This window comes from Nuphar pumila, chromosome 1 (assembly GCF_984573655.1).
Source record: "Nuphar pumila chromosome 1, dmNupPumi1.hap1.1, whole genome shotgun sequence".
Taxonomy (NCBI): Eukaryota; Viridiplantae; Streptophyta; class Magnoliopsida; order Nymphaeales; family Nymphaeaceae; genus Nuphar; species Nuphar pumila.
Window position 1 is genome coordinate 79,909,871 of NC_143249.1, and position 7,738 is coordinate 79,917,608.

Sequence of the window (7,738 nt, forward strand, 5' to 3'; positions counted from 1 at the left end):
GAATGCCTAGGCATGATATGACAAAGGGGGCAGTGATAATACAACCATGGCCAACGTATGATACGCTACATGTAAAACTGCAGGAACCGAATGCAAAGATCCTTGATCAAACCAATTTTGGGTGATCCGTAATGCTCCCAATACCATCCCATAATAAGAATTTATCATGGATTCAGCCTTGTTCATGATGGGTCCAGTAGGGCTGCACTCAAGACCAGCTGGTGTGAATGGAGTTTTTGGATTCATAAAAAAAAATGTATGACCGATGTCTTGAGAGGAAACCAGAAGGGCTTCTTACCATTCCTCAAAACACCATGGGATTAAACATATATCACGGTCTACTGCTATGGCCATCAACCGTGAACCTCAACTTATTATAAATTCAAACGATGATGACCCTAATCGACTCCAGTTATAGGAATCGAGCTCAGATCCAGGATCAAACCTGATGGTGGCTCGGATTTGGTTACGAAAATGTTAAATGAAACGCAATAGCCAGAAGAATGGCCAGATATTAAAGCAGAAGATCAAAATGCCAATCGAAAACCAAAATCAACAAAGAGGAAGGAGATGTTGGAGTGAAAACTCCATTGATATTGTAGTGTGTAGGCTGGTGATGCAATAAGCAGACCAATGCTACAACAGGTGCGTTGATGGAGTCAAAAAATAAAGAAATTACAAAAAAAAAAAAACTCAGAGAAAATAAGGGGAAAGAGGGTACCCGCCGTGGCTTTTGCAGAATTAAAGCGTTGGAATCAATGCTCCTCTTCTACCGTGAAGGTCTTTCACTACGGATTGCTGGAGGGATGATCTCCCGCGTGATGGAGAATGAGCAAGGGTGAAGGCGGATCAAAGAAGTTGAAAAAGGGGAAGAAGAAAAGCGATGGTAAAAGAGGGGTGCTGGGGTGAAAGGCGGTGGGTCTGAGAGGAGGGTGAAGTGGTTCTTTTAAAGAGAAGGAGGAGGGTTCGGGAAGAAGGATCGTTGGTGATGGGTGGAGGAGAGTCGCCTGGGTGGTTGGCGATGAGTGGAGGAGGAAAAGGGGGGCGAGAGAGGGTTTTGAGAGTGTCTGAGAGAGAGAGGAGAGTGCGGCCTGTAACCTTCTCTTTTTTTTAAAACCCTAAGAAGGAGTTTTGCGACATCCCCCCCCACCCTTTTTATTTTTCAAGATTTTGTAAGAGGAAGTTTTTTAATAAAATTTTGCTAAAAAGTGCTTCTTCATAAAACTCGATTTTTAAAAGGTATTTTTCAAAAAGGTTATTTTTGTGTTATTTTTTTCCCTATTTTCTTATTTTTTTGTGTTTTTCTTGAAATTATATATATTTTTTGTATTTTTTGAAAACAAAACTCTAAAAAAAACTAAGAAATTTAAACTAATTTTACAAAATTTTAAAATATTTACAGAAGAAAGTGTTTTTCTGAAAAATCAAGGTTATTTTGGGAAAATTTCTTCAGAAAATGGGTTTGGATCCAGGTTTTGAGAAAATGTTCAAGTTTTGACACTCGAATCGAGAAATACAATACGATGGATCCAAACGAATGCCAGATGGATTGTTCGAGCTATTTAAAGACTATTTTTGGTATTTTCTGTAATTTTAATTTAAAAGTTGGACAACGAGACTCAGATTTGGATCTGGATAATAGATCCGGATCCAGAATCAAGTCAGACATATAAAATGAATTTAATTTCAGTAAAACTTGAGAAATGAACTGGAATTTAGATTTAAAAGTGACTCAATTGCTCAGAAAATGGGGTCAGGGGCAAAAGGGGAATATTTATAAGATTTTGAAAAATTTGGGGTGTTCACAATATAAAAACCCCAACTTTTGTTTGAATCCCAGCCATGGGTTGGCCAAGTGGGTGGCAACCCATGGCAATTTTGAAAAGATCTTAAGTGCAGCCTAAATGGCGCACTTCCATTAGCTGGAAAGGGTGGCAGCCTTGGGGCTCCCCTCGTAATTTTTCCCAAACTTTAATGGCATTTACAAGCTATCTGGAATGGCATTTTTGAAAAGGTTTTTAATGATTTCAAAAAGAAGGATTCGTATGGAGGAGTGGGCGGCTATAGGGCATGGAGCACCCCAGCCCTCCATTCAATCTGAGTCAATCATGGCCATCCATTCTAGAACCCTAGATATTTAATCATTGGAGGATGAAAGAGAAAGCCCAATAGGGGGCGATTTTCTCTCTCTCCTCTCTCTTTATTCTCCAGCCGTGAGGATCCTCCTCCATAGCCATGCTCCTCCCTTGAGCTTAGGTGTAGTAGTGGGTACCAAGTCGGGACTCCCTCCTACACCACGAGCTTGGTTGAGCCCTTCCTTCTCTTCCATTTTGGCACGGAACGAAGGTGAGCTACCTTTCCATATATTTTCATACTTGTGGACTTCGTGGAGCATGCTTTCATGTATTTTTCGTTATGCAATGTAATGGTACAGTGGTTTGAGGCCATTTTATATTTCTTGCGTTTTTCCCTTATTTCATTGCATTTTCTTACATTTTTGGCTTGACGCGTGGTAGCCCACGGTTCTGCTCTGCTATGGCAGTGAATCCGGGCTACCATGAGGTTGTTCTTTTGGCAAGGAGGCTATAGACCAGCCCTACGCCCAACAACCTTACCCAGACGACCAGTGCTTCTTGGGTTCGGGTGCTCTTGGTCTGGGCTAGACGAGGCCGAGCCAAGATTGTCCAGCACCATCTTCTTCCTTCTCCTTTCGGTTCGGTCTCGGTTGTGGTGTCTGGTCCCCTTTCAGTTCGGTTGGGGCCAGTCCAGACTACTAGACGTGACCAGCTTGTGGGTGACCCCCAGGCCAACCACCAACGGGTCAGCCTGGGCGCCTTCCTCCTTCCCTCTTTGGTTGGGCGTGACCCATAGCCGAACCCACCAACTTGGGTTGCTGTGGGTCTGTTTCCTTGGGCCTGACATGGTCTGGACCGAATCCAGTCCAGACCTGTCAAAGTCCCTTAGCCGAACTGAGTTCGGTTAAGGGCACTTCGCTCTCTTGCCAACTAAGGTTGGTTCTCTTTTGGCCTGCTGCAACCACGTTGCAGCAGGTGGGCTGCAACCAGGTGCAGGCAGGTAGGCCTGTGCCCCTCCGTTTGGTGGCGGTTGGGCCACATTTGGGGTCTAGACACTCGGTTCGGACCTTGCTCAGGTTTGAGCACGCCCATTCATGGGTCTGGACCAGTCAGTCCAGACCTGGGCTGTTCTTGGTGGCTGAGCCACACTCGAGTCTGGACACCCAGTCCAGACTTCGCTCAAGTTTGAACCAGCCCAGCGTGGGTCTGGACCAGTCAGTCCAGACCTAGGCTGTCCTTCGTTGCCGAGATCCATGCCCGTGGTCTTCCCCTAGACCAAACCTACTCGGTCCAGGTGGATCGGCCCCTTAAACAGTGTTATGTTGGCGCAGTTACAGCATTGTCCGCTGCCTCCTTTTTGGTTCAGCAGTGCCACCCAAACCGGGCCCTGTTGTGTGCGTGTGGTGCCCCATGGCACCGAGTGGCTGGTAAGTAGGTGGGTCTAAATTGGACAGACTCCCGCTCAGCAGTTGGGATTTTATCCCACTCGTAGGAACCCTTTTGTCACGCTTTTTGGCCTTGTTAACGAGCCTCTGGGCTGCAGCTTTAGGGGCTGCATGTGAGCTTATGGCACGGGTTCCATTTACCCCGATAATTCCATAGAATTTGACTCGTCATGACGGGGACGAAGAATGCATGATTGTCCAAAGCATATATATATATATATATATATATATATATATATATATATATATATATATATATATATATATATATATATATATGTATGTACACATAAAGAAATGACAACCGGTAGATACGCGTAGTGTGGTTTCACACTCGTACATTTCTTTCCCTTTTTCGATGTGGAATGCATAGTGTTCATGATTGATATCATAACAAAGTATGCAATAAAATGAGATAAGGCTTTTGTGTAATTAAGAAGCTTACGTTATAGGTTGAACCGTAACACTTAGCTCGAAATGGTGTATTTGCGGTGTTGTTTCTGTCGCACACTTTAGCACGAGAGCAAGTGCACGAATGAATGCATGCATCTGTTCATATCTGTGGGACACGAATCACTTTGACTTTCAATGCGTCCCGTTTGTACAAGGGGACTAGAAGCACTTGTTATGATTATAATTGTCTTATGAGACTTCGCGAATGTTGAATATTTCTTGGAGAGCATTGTGTGGGCGATGGCCCCACATCGTGAGTCGAGCTCACCAATGTTAGAGACACACAGTCTTACATGTCCTTACACATTTCGTACTTTCGTTTCTAGAAATGCCTTACCTGGGCAAAATGTTTCTAACTGTCTCAGCTTGATGCTCGTTGCTTTGTATCGTCACATTGCTAGTTCTCATACTTGTTGCACTATGCGCATATATGCTCACTTACACCTGTGCTTGGATTGCATAGTCCTGACTGTTCCATTTTGTCAGTCGTAGTTCTGCTCAATTGTCTTATCACAATGCATGTAACCTTATATTGTTTGCTTGCATAATTGGCTTAATTGCATTAAAAAGCATGTTATTACTAGTTGTCATCACTTATTGCTCTCCCTTCAGTTTGCTTACTGTCTTTATACTTGCTGATGTTATATATGTGAAATCATGGTGAATGAATGAAAATGTTACGTGTTGCATGATAGCCTTGCTTCCGATTTACACAACTACTATATTATGATTGGTTTGTCTCACCAGCTCGCAAGAGTACTGACCCCGTTTTATGGGGATACAGGTGTTTGCTTATAGGTGTGAGATGGAGCTCGATGTGCGGTGGAAGAGATGAACCCACACTTCTAGAACGTCAAAGATCTTGGCAGTGTTTTTGTAAAGGGAAGCATTGTATCATTTTGTAAAATGTAGTAATAAAAGATGTTTCATGTTTTTGTTGCTTCTCTCTGTGATCCGCCCAGAGTTTTCCACTTGTTTTCCCTTTCAGGTTTTTCCGCTTTGCGCATGCATTTCAAAAAAAAACAAAACAAAAAGTTTACCCTAAAATCTAAAGGATTTTCCAAGTTGGGAATTCTGGGAAATTACAAGTTTTGGTATCACAACAGGGTTTTAGAAGTGTGGTTCAAGTCTCTGCACGCATCGACCATCACACTGTAAGTATGCTTAATTTGGTAGAACTGTGTTCTGTTGCTTTATTGCTTTTTCTGCATGTTTAGATAGATTTGTGTGTTTTGCGAGTGTAGTCCGATGCGGGACACAGTTTTGTGTTTAGGCATTGTATATCTGGCTTAAGGTACCGAATGTCAAAACCAAGGGGTTTGTTTACTCTGGTGGATATAGTTTCCCAAGCAAGTTCGAGTCAACTCCTGCGAGAGCTGAAATTTATGACTGAGACCTAGGGAATTAGTTGCATAGTTCACCCTTCTCGTTCCACATTGTGTTGGTGGAGACGATTGAGGAATTGTAGCGACGATCGAAACTTTATCCTAATCGTGTTAAAGACAATGTGATTTTGATAAGAAACGTCGTGTGAGGGTCTAAGCGAGTGTTTTCCCTCTTTAACAACTTGTTGGAATTGTTTGTAACCCTGTCTTTGACGAAGAGTATCTTTTCGGATATGACCTTTTTGGACTGAAGGCTAAAGCCTTGTTTATGCCAGTTGAGCCTCTGTGCATTCTGTCGGAACATGCTGTAGATCCCCGTTGTTCTTAGTGATGAGAACACATACGATGTTTTGCCCTTAGCATGTTGCTTTTGTGTTGTCGATGATGGCATTTGACTCCTGAGGGGGTCGTAGTTGGAGATAGCATAACACCGATCTTCAGGGAAGGCACTAACTGTGTCAAGTGTCCAATTGGGTTTGCTGGACAGCGAACCCAAACATTCCAACGTTCACATGTTTTTGTTCTGAACTATGTTCTCGATCTTTTTTTTTGTTCTTTACTTCTCTTTTTTTTTTATTGATCGCTCTGCAGGTTGACGGCAATGAGGGGATGGCTGCATCCATTAGTGAAGCAACAAAGGGCTCAGTCAAGTCTGGTCCAGATGGGACCAGATTCATCTAGTCTCACCCTTGCCTAGGTCTGACCAAGTAGGTGCCGCAAGGGGTGGACGGAATGGACCTCCCCGGACTGGTACAGTCTGGGTGTTCCAAAAAAAAACCTGATCAGATCCTAGAGTCTGGCCCTTCGGACCAGACCCGAGGGGTCATAAGAGACCCTAGTCTGAACCTAAGGGTTCAGACTAGGTGCTGCACTCAATGTGCAGTCCGGACCAGGGCCCAAAAGGGGCTGGTTAGATCACTCGGGTGCACTAGCACCCGGCGCCTGCTACCGCGCCAAAACGAAGGCCAAGGGGAGATGGGGTCTGTGGTCTGGTCTTTTGGACCAGACCTAGGACCAGCATCGACCCTGGTCTGAACCCATGTTCAGACCGGGTTGCTACTAAGGGGTAGCAGCCTGCCACATGGCACCCGGTCAGCCAGGTAACCCGGGTGCAGTTAGCACCCGGCAACCACTCTTGTGCCAGGGCCAAACAGAGGAGGGTCAGGGCACAGGTATGGTCCCCTGGACCAGACCACAAGGTCTGACAAAAGCCCCAGTCTGAACCCACGGTTCAGACCAGGCACTGCCGTAAGGCAGTGGGTCCTAAGCGTGGGTTCAGACTGCCGTAAGATCTAGGGAATTAGTTGCATAGTTCACCCTTCTCGTTCCACATTGTGTTGGTGGAGACGATTGAGGAATCGTAGCGACGATCGAAACTTTATCCTAATCGTGTTAAAGACAATGTGGTTTTGATGAGAAACGTCGTGTGAGGCTCTAAGCGAGTGTTTTTCCTCTTTTCCAACTTGTTGGAATTGTTTGTAACCCTGTCTTTGACGAAGAGTATCTTTTCGGATATGACCTTTTTGGACTGAAGGCTAAAGCCTTGTTTATGCCAGTTGGGCCTCTGTGCATTCTGTCGGAACATGTTGTAGATCCCCGTTGTTCTTAGTGATGAGAACACATACGATGTTTTGCCCTTAGCATGTTGCTTTTGTGTTGTCGATGATGGCATTTGACTCCTGAGAGGGTCGTAGTTGGAGATAGCATAACACCGATCTTCAGGGAAGGCACTAACTGTGTCAAGTGTCCAATTGGGTTTGCTGGACAGCGAACCCAAACATTCCAACATTCACATGTTTTCGTTCTGAACTATGTTCTCGATCGTTTTTTTTTGTTCTTTACTTCTCTTTTTTTTTTATTGATCGCTCTGCAGGTTGGCGGCAATGAGGGGATGGCTGCATCCATTAGTGAAGCAACAAAGGGCTCAGTCAAGTCTGGTCCAGATGGGACCAGATTCATCTAGTCTCACTCTTGCCTAGGTCTGACCAAGTAGGTGCCGCAAGGGGTGGACGGAATGGACCTCCACGGACTGGTACAGTCTGGGTGTTCCAAAAAAAAAACCTGATCAGATCCTAGAGTCTGGCCCTTCGGACCAGACCCGAGGGGTCATAAGAGACCCTAGTCTGAACCTAAGGGTTCAGACTAGGTGCTGCACTCAATGTGCAGTCCGGACCAGGGCCCAAAAGGGGCTGGTTAGATCACTCGGGTGCACTAGCACCCGACGCCTGCTACCGCGCCAAAACGAAGGCCAAGGGGAGATGGGGTCTGTGGTCTGGTCTTTTGGACCAGACCTAGGACCAGCATGGACCCTGGTCTGAACCCACGTTCAGACCGGGTTGCTACTAAGGGGTAGCAGCCTGCCACATGGCACCCGGTCGGC